We start from the raw sequence: 12,997 nt of genomic DNA, 5'->3' as shown, positions 1-12,997 counted from the left end.
TGTCGGGCGAGCGTCCCAACGCCACCACTTGCACGATATTTTGGTCGGTGGGGGTCGGAGCCACACCCACCATTAATTAAGAGGCCTGTTGAGGCCCTTAAAAACCCAATTGATGCCGATTTAACGTTGCCCTTGTGATTTTGCGCTTATCGCACAGGCAAAACGGGCAGGCGGCTAGCCGACAATTTGCAAAACCTCACCCACGGGCAGGATAAAAAGGGTCAGCAGCATTGCCAGTGTGAGCAGTGAAGGGTTTGGTACATAGTTTTCTGCTGGTGACTGACTGGTATTTGGCAGCTTCATCTCTGTTTGGGCCTTCATTCTTAGCATTTTCAGGACCCATTGGTGTCTCCAAGGACCCTTGAGGATTCAGACCATGTGGACCCTTCCAGGTTTCAGACAGCCTTCTGTAAGCCTGGAAATGGGGATTCTGCTCTCCACTGGAGGCACCTTCACTGAGCAGGAAGAGAGGATCAGAAAGAAGAGGAGGCCAGCTGTCTCTATGCAGCTTCCAGGGAAGCAACCAATGAGGTGAGAGGCGCAGGTACAAGAGGCACAGAGCCAGCAGGAATCCAAGGTGGGAGGGGCCACAGAAGACAACACTATCCCACCGCTAGGGTTTACACGCAGTGATGCAGCTACCTTAATATGTCCGAGGTGCAACGCCGAAGGAGGCTCCGTCTCTCAAGGGAGACAGTGATCTCCATTTGTCAGATGATTGGGCCTGAGATCAAGCTGGTGACAGATCCTCTGTCCAGGTGGATATTGACTTTCCTTCATTTCCAGGCGGTCAAGGCCAGCCAGACTGAGAGAGCCAGAGGAATTGCAGCGATTGCTGGGTTCCCCCGCATCCAGGGTGTAATGGACTGCACACATGTGGCTATCAAGGTTCAGGGAATCAGCTGGGAGCCTTCGTCAACAGGAAGGGACTCCTGTCCCCCTTGTGCTTATGGTGCTTTAAACATTCATTTACAAGTACTACGTCTTGGTTCTCTCCCCTCTCTGGCACTGGCATTGGAGACAGCCTGCTGACTCTGGTGTCCTGTTGGCCTTGATGACATTGGCGGTCGTCCTCTGGCCAGTGGAACCTGTGCTGGCCCCGCCTGGGAGGGAGCGGCCAGTGCTGCGGCTGGCATCTCCCCAGTCATCGCAGCCTCATCAGATGCCACGGTCACTGGCAGAGGGGGGGAGGAGCTGCTGCCGTCATCCAGAGGCCCTGAGAGGAGCCCACAGAGATGACAGGCACTGTTGACCTCCCTGCTCACCATTGGTGGACGAGCACCTAGATGGGATACTGGGTGCCTCGTCCATCTGACACACAGACGCTGACTACCTGAGATCATTGACTGTGTGAGGGCTTGCAGGTCTGAGTGCAACCCCAGCAACCCCTGGTTTTGTTCCTGGAGCTGCCTCTCCATGAGAGTTGCCACTCTCTCAATGGAGGAGGCAGTGCGCTCAGCCATGAGGGTCAACACAATGCTAAAGTTCTGCATGCACTCACCCATACCAGAGACCATGGCATGCATACCCTCATGGATCTCTGCTAGATCCTCCTGCACATCCCGCTGGACACCCAGCATCTGCTGCCTAATGGACGATCCCAGAGGCTCATCATTTGCCTTCGACTCAGCATCTTCTTGGTCTCCAGCAGCCCTCCGACTGCTCATGCCCTGGGCACTCTCTGCCTCCAGTGAATATGAAGTGCCCTCACTGCTGTGCGCTGACATTCTAGCCGAGAATCTAACGCCCACCAAGGTGCTGGTATCTGTGCTGGTGCCTGGTTCAGAGAGCGGGTGTGACGCAGGTGCATTTGGAGCCTGGCGGTCCTCTGGAGGCAGGGGTGGCTCTTCGGGGTCCTGAGAATGGCTGCTTGGTGGCAAATCTAAGGGAAATCAAAGACATGTCATTAGTTAAAGTCATCACACTGTCACTGTGCATGCCAGGCACCCTGGTGAGACAATGGAGATCTGTATCATGTTGCCATTGCCTTTCAATGATCAATGGGGACTCCAGTTTTGAGGCTGCCATCAATGATGAGACTACAAAGGAATGTTTTCACCATCTCAACTCATTGCACTGCACTCTTACCTTCATCTGACACCCCAGCCTCTCCGCGGATCGGTTGACTGAGGTGTGTGGCACCTCTCCAGCTCCAAGGCATCCTGCTCAAATCTGGAGAGGATGAGGAGGCATGGGGCTCCTCCACCTGCCCGCAATCTCTCAATGTTGTTATGGGTCGTCTTCTCCTGAAACAACAGAGGAGCATGGATTAACCCACTCTCCACCTGCAGTGCCATTGCAGCCTGGCCAACCCTACCCGCGGAGCACCCTGTAGGGCACATCCGAGTCATAGCCCTCGAGCCACAAGGCTCAGCCCAAGCAGCCAGTGCTCACCCCCTTGGCCAACTCCAGCGTCATTGACGGTTGGCACACAGACTCTAACACCCCAGAGCTCCATGAGGGGGATGCTCAGACCTTAACACTTCAACACACTGATCCATGCCAACAGGGTGATCATCCTCCCTGAGCGCAGCAGGCTGTTAACCCTCTTGCGGCACAGGGTCCAGGTGCACCACACAACGTTATGGCTACTGACGAGTGCTGCCACCTCCTCCCACTCTCTTTATGTAAAGTGTGGTGACCTCCTCCTTCCATCCCTTGGGACAAGGTTGTCCCTCCTGGCAGCCACCTCCCCCAGGAGGATGGCGAGGCACTCATCCAAATAACAGGGAGGGGGGGTGGGGGGGTCAAGTGCCCAACTGATCTCACCTCCTGCCAGGCATCTGCATCTGCATTTGAGGCCATCTGCTTGCAGCAACTCTGTGTCGGACGTGGGCAGCCTCCCTGGGGCTGCCTGCGCCCTTTTTGAACCGGCTGCCGGGTCGCCACTGGATCCAGCAGCCAGCAGCCCCTGCCTGCTCTTCTCGAACATTCAGCAGCTGCCATCCAGGCTTGGTGGTCCTTAATTGGCCCGCCAGCGTGGAATCGCAGTTGTGGCCCCATCGCGGGTGGGGGTCCTTTTCACGGCCGCTCCCGCTCGACCCCACTGCACCCGCTCGACAACTGTAAAATCCTTGCCTGTGTCTCCATATTTTAGATTTCCCAGCCAGCAGAAACAATCCCTCAGCATCTATCCTATCAACCCCCCTCAGAATTTTGTAGGTTTCAATGAGATTGCCTCTCATTCTTCTTAACGCCATTGAATAACGACCCAATTTGCTTAGGCTTGGTTGGCAAGGCAACTCTGATTAGCTGAGGCATTGCCATAGAAAAATCAACGGGGAATTTCGGGCTCCCCAAACTCCCATGTAATTCAAAAAAGATGCAAGGCTTGATCATATTCCTTTTCTTTGCGGAGAATGTGTCCTTGCATATGTATGTTTGTCCTGGTGAGTGAAAGATGTAAAGCTTTGGCAACATGTCTCTCTTTCCAGCAGTATCCAGGGGCTGCACTACCAAGTGACTGTTTATAATCTAAAAGCTTACAGACATTCAGCAAATTAGTTGGAAGACATTGCGGGATTGTTCAGCTCAATTCAAACAAGAGCTCCTCTGAAGAAGGGTCATACGGACTTGAAACATTAACTCTGTTTCTCTCGCCACAAGTGCTGTCAGACCCACTGAGTTTTCCCAGCATTTTCTGTTTTTATTTAGGAGCTCCTGCTCAATCCCCATAGGTGAAAATATCACCTAATGTGTCACTGAGCCATGCAGGTCAAAAGACGCAAGCACAATTCCTCATCTGTGCCGAGTCGCTGAGCAGTTAGAGCAGCAGTAGGGTCTCAGCCCTAGGCAAAAGAGGAAAAGGAATCACTCAGGAAGCCCTGTGCAGCTGGGGAGTGAATACCGGTGAGGACAGGATCAAACCTGATTCCATGACCTAAAGGACCTCTAGTGATTGAACAACCTGACAGCATTTGCTCAGAACATGCACTTGGGCAAGATAAAATCTAATATTACGTGGCAAAAGTAATTGAAGCATGTACCTCTGCTTGCCTAGCCTCTGCTTTACTCCATTCTGCATTCTTTTACTTTATTAATACTTCACTGTTACCTAATGTCTTGCTTCTTTAAATAAGGAATGCATTAATATTCTTATTACTTATTCACTCATCTTCCTCTGTCTCACTGATCCCTTGACAGTCAATTTGAGAGCAGAAGCAGGTGTGACAAAAGTAATGGCAGGGTTAAAGTTTTGTATATAGCCTTTCTTCCAAAATGACATCCTATAACTTCACATGTACAAAGGGGTGAAATTTATCTTCAACAATAGCTCAACATAGGAGATAATGAATCGACAGCTTGTCTTATGATGCACATAATTTTGTTTTCCATCCAGGTCTTGCATTTACACTGGAGGGTACAGCAAAATAACACAGGACGCAACAAAATAGTGCAGGGCAGGGCATAATGGTGCAGGGCACATCAGTACAATAAAGAATAGAGCAATATAATAGAAACTGGTGCAGTATAGTGAAGGGTACAACATTCCTTTACCTACTGCTACTTTTCTAATGGGTAAATTAATTGAGGAACATGAGATTAAGTTGGGGGAGATTAGCACATATTCCCTACAATTTTTTCAAACACAAAATTACTTATCAGTTTCAGATGTTTCATTTTTCCTAATACTAAAATGGAAGGCCTAACAGGCTGTTTCCAGGTAATGCACTACACTCTTCAGCCTCTGCTCACCCTGTGGATCTGGAAGTTGAAAAACACCCTGCTGGTGGAAGAAGCATTGTATCGCACTTTTAGAAGAAATTTGAATTTAACAAAACACAAGCATGGTTTATAAAACCACAAACCAAGAGCGTTAGTGCTACTCAGTCTCAGTCAAAGTTGGAAACTACTGAGTTACATAGCTGTTATGATCTCAGTAGGGACCAGTGACTTTTTTACAATAGAAGAAACCTCTCAGTTAATTGCTCAAGGAATGAAGTCACAAGATTCCACGGTTTAAAACAGAACAATTTTTACTATACAAGAGTCAATAAAGCAAACACTAAATACCATCTATCCTATACTCTAACATACAGAATTAGCATGGGTCCAACACGAATTAACAGGCAGATTCTAGTTGAATATAAACTATGAATTGCAAATTAAAGGTAGATACAACAAAAGCAGATTTTATGAATTTGCTCAGTAGTCCACTCAGATTTTAGTAATCACAGTGAGTAACAAAGTCCTTCAAACTCTGTCTTCCTCATGAAGAATTTCAGTTCCTCTCCTCCCAGGAGCTAGTCTGATCTACTGTCTACAGTTCAAATGCCAAAAGTTACATGGGTATGTTGCAGCCATCTTAACAGGTTGTGTGTTCGCTTTCTCAAAATATAGCTTTAAATTCTGTAATAGCTTCATGGCTGTACTGGGCATGACACGCCTCCACCCATGGGAAAAAATGGATGTTTTTCTGTGAAGCAAAAGAAAAATGTACTTACACATGCACTCTCCATACATACTCCGACAATCACACACATTAATCCAGCACTGTTACAGTGTCCTCTGTCACATTCCCTTTATTTCGCATATTCCCAGGAGGGCATTATCTGGTGAATATTTATCAATATATCAGCGCCCAAGCTTTCAGGAATAGTGACTTTATTAGGCAAATGATTCTCAATGCAGTTAGCAGTTGAGGAAGTGCAAACTCCACACTGGCCCACAGGGAGAGGGCAGGTTTTCAGGCTGTTTTCTATTTGGAAGCTTGTATAAATAAATTACCCTGATTGTTTTGTTGGGTTGTCTGTAAAGCTCTTAACCCTTTTACGGTTGCTTTCATAATCCATGGGTGGACAGAAAATGCAGCGAGCCGTTCAAAGCTCCATTGACTTCGGCGGGGCCGGAAGATCCCACCGGCGGGAAGAGCCACAAGGTTCTGCCCCATGAGTCTGATAAGTTAGGTTTTGGTCCCTTAATGATCTGTATTTCTAGGATAAGCGTGTGGGTGTGTTGTTTTTAGGTGCCTGGAATCCCCCCCTGCATCTTATGGCCAGTGGCCTTGGAAATTGAACTGTTGTGTTCAGGTCAGTTTAAGTTTTCAACTGGATCCTGTGGTAGTCCTGTGGTTAATTCTGTATTAGCTGCAATTACACTTCCCTTGTGGTTTTCACAAATGCAGTTTGCCTTAAGAGTTATTGATTTTCCCTTTTCTGTCACTTTGGGAATGGGTTTGTACTCAATTGGCCCATGTCCTTTGGGACACTGCTGCCTACAAGTGTCTGGCCAGCTTCTGCTGCACTGCCCTGCAGCTCTTCAACTGGGTGAGGCATCTCCCTTGCGTCTGGCTGCTGGTTTTGAAACTTTCTTTGTCCCTCTTTAAAACCTAAAGGAAGATGTTTGCCAACCAGGCCTTTGCTTCAGTCCCTTCAATTTTTTAAAATTGTACAGGCTCTTCCTTGGCCTGTTTAAAACCTACCCTCCTGGTTTTGGGCTTTTTAGCTTGTAGGGGTTCTATCTTGACCCTTTTTACCTCGGCTGTCCCTCGCAAAGTCGTCTGCCTTTCCCTCTGTTTCCTTAATCCTTATTGGCTCTATCGCCACCTGTGGATTTTAGAGTCTTCTACAGCTTACTGCAGCTAAGCAGCATTTTTATGCTTCCCTCTAGTCTCTGTGGATTGTAATTGACCTTCTGGGCACAGAACCTGGCACCTCATCAGGTCATTTCCCAACAATAGGTCTACCCCCCCCGGAGGCAAGCTCGGCATAACCCTGACTGCCACCACTGCGGAGACCCGCTTACTCTGTCGGTGAATTTTCACTAGGGGAAACCTTTAAACCTGTGCCAGTAAAGCCCCTTTATTAAAACTGTGGTGTTTGCCCTACCACCGGGCAGCAAGGCAGCATTCTTCCAGAGAGTAGATGGTGTAGTGGTATTGCTGCTGGACTAGTAATCCAGAGACCTGCGGTAATGTTCTGGAGACCCTGGTTTGAATCCTGCCATGGTAGGTGGTGGAATTTGAATCCAATAAAAATATGGAATTAAAAGTCTAATGATGATCATGAAACCATTGTTGTAAAAACAGATCTAGTTCACTATGTCTTTTAGGAAAGGAAATCTGTTGTCCTTACCTGGTCTGGCCTAGCCAGACCCACAGCAATGTGGTAGACCCTTAACTGCCCTCAAAAACAGTCTAGTTGTATCGAACCGCTATAAAGTCACAAAAAAGGAATGGAACCGGATTGACCTCAGCACCAGAAACGACAACGGCAAACTCTGCCTTCACTGTCGCTGGGTCAAAATCCTGGAACTCCCTCCCTAACAGCACAGTGGGTATACCTATATCACAGGGACTGCAGGGGTTTAAGAAGGCAGCTCACTGCCACCTTCTCAAGGGCAATTAGGGATGAGCAATAAATGCTGGCCCAGCCAGTGAAGCCCACATCCTGTGAATGAATTTTTTAAAAATTATTTGCTACAAGCAGTTTTTGAAAACACCCCATATACCTGAAAATGGTTATTTATTTACTTGGATCTTCTGATACAAAAAGAGTCATTTTCCATTTTTGCAAGAAGCCTTGGTAGGTATCTTGTCCTACTCCCATCCCATTTCAGTCTGATTTGGTAGTTTCAAGGCAATGGGTATGGTTCTGACCATTGATACACACTGACACTCCTCATTAAATAGGCGTTCTTCATGTTTGGCTGCAAAAATGTAATTTAATAAGCTATTTGACTGTAAGGGCGTTACAGCCATATTTTGCAGCAGAGGGTATTGGACAACCACCAGAAGTGGAAACTCAGGCTGATTTTATTTTCCCCCTTTGGAAGCCATCTTGGCCATGATCAGCCAACTCAGAATAGGCACGGGACTGACCCGGGTCCTTTCTGGTCCATTTGGCTGATTTCAATATTGGCCAGTTTGCAGCTTACACATTGGCCAGGATTTTATGGCCTGTCCCTCCCAGCGGTGTATTACGGTCCTGCCGTACTGAATGGGGGTTTAAATATCTCGCCGCATCCACCAGGGGGTGACATGCCGCGTTGGGGCCATAAAATCCTGGCCATTGGGGAAAACCATATTTTGTGTTTAAGTTGGGGCACATTAATTTGGAAGATTACAACACCATGGACCACCTTGAAAATGAATAGCTCACATCTGTGCACCATACAAGCTGCATTGGAAACTTTTCATTTAAATTTATAGAAATTATTACACACAGACGAGTCAATAGGGATTCCAACTAAGCTTGAATAAAAACAGTTAGTAGACATGAGGGATTGGATGGAATATTAAGTTAGGGTACTGTGCTTTGACTTTTGAAGCCTAAGTTTAATTGAGTTCAGACATTTGGAATTAAAGGCCCCAATATTAACGTGAAAGTGGGTTTCAACTCGGGGCTGGATTTGCACATGTAAAATTCAGAAGTAATGTCAGTGGGTTGGATTCTCCAATTTCAACTTCTATTCAATTTCTCGCAGGACCCATCTACACTTCCTATGCAGCTCCTCACCTCCCCATGGATCCAGCCACCACCACAGTCCTTATGAAGTGTGACGCATCTGCCTCATGTAGTCACTTCATTGAATGAACTGCGTCAATCAGGTGAACATGCAACCATGTCACTCAATCTTGTTCTCCCGTCCCTTGTAGGAGACAGCACAAAATGCAATTGAGAGGGAGAGGACTAGTGTGAGAAGTGGAATAAAAAGTCCTGATTTTTAGGATTTGGGGAGGATGTTTTAGCCTTGCTTATGCAACATTTGACCCCACGATATTCCATGATGACATCCATGGTAAATGTACAAAATGGTGGCATAGGCCAGAATTTATATCCCGCAGGCAAGCGTGCGCCCAACCTGCCCGGCTGAGAAATAGCGCAAGATGACATTGGGCAAGCGTCTTGATGTCAGCACGCACCCGCGCGATATCTCACTCGGCAGGCACGGGCCACAGCCAGAAGCTCGCCCGCCGACAATTAAGCGGGAAATTAAGCCCATTAAGGAGCCACTTGAATGCGATGTTTCGCGGCCCATCCACTTTTACGGTTGACGGACGGGCCAATCGGCCAGGCGTGGGATGAAATCTCCGTGGGGAGATAAAATAAAAAGAGATACCTGGAACTGCTTTCTTATGAGGTATGCTTTCAGGTGCTTGATTGCGCTGCATGGATATATTTTGCAACACTTTTGTTGATTTGTTTATTCAGTGGAGGTCTGCAGCTCGCTGGGGCAGCTGTCTGTCTTCAGGGAGCTCAGTGGAAGCGCTCACCAGCGCCCGCTCTCTTCCCGCCCCCACCGGCAGTGCTGAGCCTTTATCGGCGCACGTTTCACACTGGCTGGCTGTTAATTGGCCGGCCAGCGTGAAATCACGGTCGGGTGCCCGTTTTCCAACCACCCCCGGGCCCACCGATCGCACGCGCCCAACGAGTGAAAAATTCAGGCCCTAGTGTTCCAGTTTCAAGCATGAACATCCTAAGTAACCCTCACTGAATAGAGATGCAACATGAATATTGCTTCTAAACCCCCTGGATAAATGGGTGGATATTCTTGGGTGGCATGAATGGATAAGTTGCATAATTTTAACTCTTTTTAATGATCGGTTGCCTTTGACATATACACAGCAGACAGATTTCTAGAGCCAAAAAAAAACAATTAGATTAATATTTAGAAAGATGTGAGGTAATTAAAGAAAACCAAATGATGAGTCAAGCCTGACAAATCTACTGGAGTACTTTGAGGAAATAAATGAAAGGCAGTGAATGGGTGTTGAAAAGGTGTTTGATGAAGAGCTGCATTGAAGGCTTATTGATCAAACAAAGACACACAATAGCAGTGGCAATGTGACAGCAGGGATAGGAGGTCAGCTAAAGCGCAGAGATCATATATAGGGTGTGGTTAGTGGATATTTTATAGACTGGAGGAGATGTAAACAGAGGTGTCTACTGCCCTCTGCATTACCAGCTTTGCTGCTCTCAAAATACATACATGTATTAAATATAAATGACCTGCTCTGGAGCATGGATGAACAATCTGCAGCCAACATAGACAATGAGGTAATGTTAACTATGAAGAGGAGGGTGAGTAAATTCAAGAGGACAGACAGTTTAGATTGGGTTGATAGTTATCAGCTGAAAATTAATTCGGAGTTTACATGCAAGGATATGATTTTAGAGCTCAAATAACAAAACAACATTGACTCTAAACAGCAAAACTTTAAAAGAAGAGAAGGAACAGGACATAGAGATTCAGGTACATAGACAATTATAGGTGAGGGAACAAGTTATTAAAGCTGTAATAAAACAAGCAAAATGCTAGGTTTTAGAAGGAGAGAGTATGGAGGAGGAAACTAATTAAGTAATATTACACCTTTGTAAATCACTGGTTCGGCTATAATTAGAATAGTTTAGGCTGGCTTACTTTAGTAAAATGATAACTCCATAGAAAGCATGCAGAAGAGATCAATTAACATCATCCCATTGATGAGAGTTTAGGTACAAGGAGCGCCTGGAGAAACCAGGACACTTACCAGGGAAAAAGGGCCGAAGACCTGATACAGGTGTTCAGAATTATGAGGGATTTTGATACAGTGCAACAGAAAAAAAACATCCCACTGGTTTGTGAGCTGCTAACCCAAAGTTTGCATTCGATTAACCTCCAATAAATTGTTTTTATTCAGGTGAGAAATGGGTCGGATGTAGTTGAAATTCCGTCCACACCCTCACCCCCACTCCCTGCCATACATAGCTCCAGAGCCAGCAAAAGTGAAGATCTATCCAAAAGCTGGAATTATATAGGTCATTTTAATTTTTTTGTAAAATACAAAGAAGTGCAATAACTAACAGGATTAAAATTCACTGAGATGTTCTAATATTTCCCAAAGACATATTTGAACATAGGAATATTGCATAGGAAATTGACTTACTGATCAACGGTGTTTGAAACATAGTCCTGAAATTCAAATCAGAATTTCCCTTCATTGCATTTAAACAAATTTGGCAAGCATCTGTTTGCAATTTAAATTATTTTACCCCGTCAAAATATCCTGTCAAAACTTTCTGACATATTTAAATTCTAGCACCTACATCTGTTTTAAGCTTTCACAACATAAATATAAACATTAAGAAAGATATTGCTGATGCAACTTTTATTTTTATTTTTCCCCATGGCTTAACAGAAGGCACCACTGCTGATCATTCTTTCCTCGTGGATATTTTACAGCTTATGTTATCATTCATACCCACAATCATGAACCACTTTTCATTTAACAACATCAGTATGTAATCAAAAGTTGCCTTTCAACGTGTCAGGCTTGTTTCTTCACAGAGCTTTGACAGCTTGTCCGATCAACGTCTCTATTCATCTTTTTAAGCAGGGGTAACTTTCAGGTTGAGTGCATTTGGCAAGGAGCCCTGCCCAATGAAGTTACATATGAGAAATTTAGGTGCATGATAGAGCAGGATTTAATTCACAATTAACCAATTATGCCATGAACTTCCAGTTATCCCTGTGTGGTCAGAAGAAAATGTCCCTGAAAATGCCACTCAGAAACTATCACAGTCCATTGTGTCTTTGCTCACCTCTGTCTATACTTAGCCTTGTTATCGTTTACACTACTCCTAGCATGTGAGCTGAAATTATACCATTTAATATTTGTTTAGCACATTTTTACAGAAACCCTTTGTCTAATTAACACAGAACTAATTATCTAGCTCATTTTATAGGACTTGGAGGCATTTCTAAATGTCAATGTGAATTTGTTCCCTTTTTAAGCTGCCTGGTGTTTTCTCAAGCAAAGGAGTCTTTCAACTGGGAGGCTGAGCCAGTCCAGGATGCAGCGTGCTTACTTACTTACATCATTAACACCCCATCCTGATCAAAATGGGAGACAGTCATATGTCAGAGAAGTTGGTTTGATCTTCAAGTCTCAATGCAGCAGTTAGCCAATGATTTAATGAACAGAATATTATTATAATATAATACATACTATTGGTTATATCAATGAAATTATAGTCAAAATTATTTGCCATGATCCACTCAGAGATTAAACAGTCAGCTTGTATATGTAATCAAACAAGAAACAATAATTCAGCAACACTGTTTACCTATCATTGTTGAAGTAAAGTCTGGAGGTGCCAATACTTCCTAAAGCAAAAAGAACTCTGAAATTTTATTTGGCAGCTTTGGATATGTACATTAATATGTTTACCATTCACCTCTAGTCTCTCACCAATTTCCTCATTCAAATTCTTCCTGTATTTTATGGAATATTTTTTAACCATTTAGGGGAAAAATTCGGTTGCTCCCTTTTTCGGGCATGGAGGGTGTCACAATTTACAATGTGGCCGCGCCCGCTCCCATTGAGGCATGGCACACGCAAACTTTCAGCTGCCTCCTCATCTGAATAATTGTAACGTACAGCCCAGTGATGAAAGCGTTGTTTGCTACACACTCAACAAGGGGGCCACACAACGTGCATGGCTAGCATGTGTTTCATTTAGCCTGCACATTTTAAAGGCAGCCTGTCCCTCTTAAAGGGGAATTGCACTCATAGTACAAAAGCTGCTGCTGACTGTCTGTGTAAGGCTACAAGGAGAAGCACACCAAATGGAGCAGCAGAGCAGAGCAGTGAGAAGGCTCCCAGATTTTCCAGCGCAGCACTGGAGGTATTAGTACAGGAGGTGCAAAAGAGCAGAGAAGCAATGTTTCCACAGGGGGCCAAGAGGCCTTCAAGGCAAACCCTAAGAAGGGAATGGGAACAGGTTGCCAGGGTGGCCAATCCCAGTCTCTGGCCCCAAAGGCCTGTCAACAGTGCTGTAAGTTTGTTGGTGGCTATTATTTCAGATCCTTCCATAGCAGATAGATTGAAAGGTTGGGAATTGTCGAACAACGGTGATAATGGAATGACATCTTGGAGCCGGTGTCTCAGCAGCTGTTCATGGGCAGCCTATCTAGAGAAAAGGAGACCTATTCACTGCCTTCGCTTCCTTCACCTCCTCTTCCTCCTCCTCCTGAGGTAGCCTCCGTATCACTGGTAGTGAGGGCTGTACCCTCA

This window comes from Cetorhinus maximus, chromosome 12 (genome assembly GCF_964194155.1).
Source record: "Cetorhinus maximus chromosome 12, sCetMax3.hap1.1, whole genome shotgun sequence".
Taxonomy (NCBI): domain Eukaryota; kingdom Metazoa; phylum Chordata; class Chondrichthyes; order Lamniformes; family Cetorhinidae; genus Cetorhinus; species Cetorhinus maximus.
Note: the sequence above shows the minus strand (reverse complement) of the source record.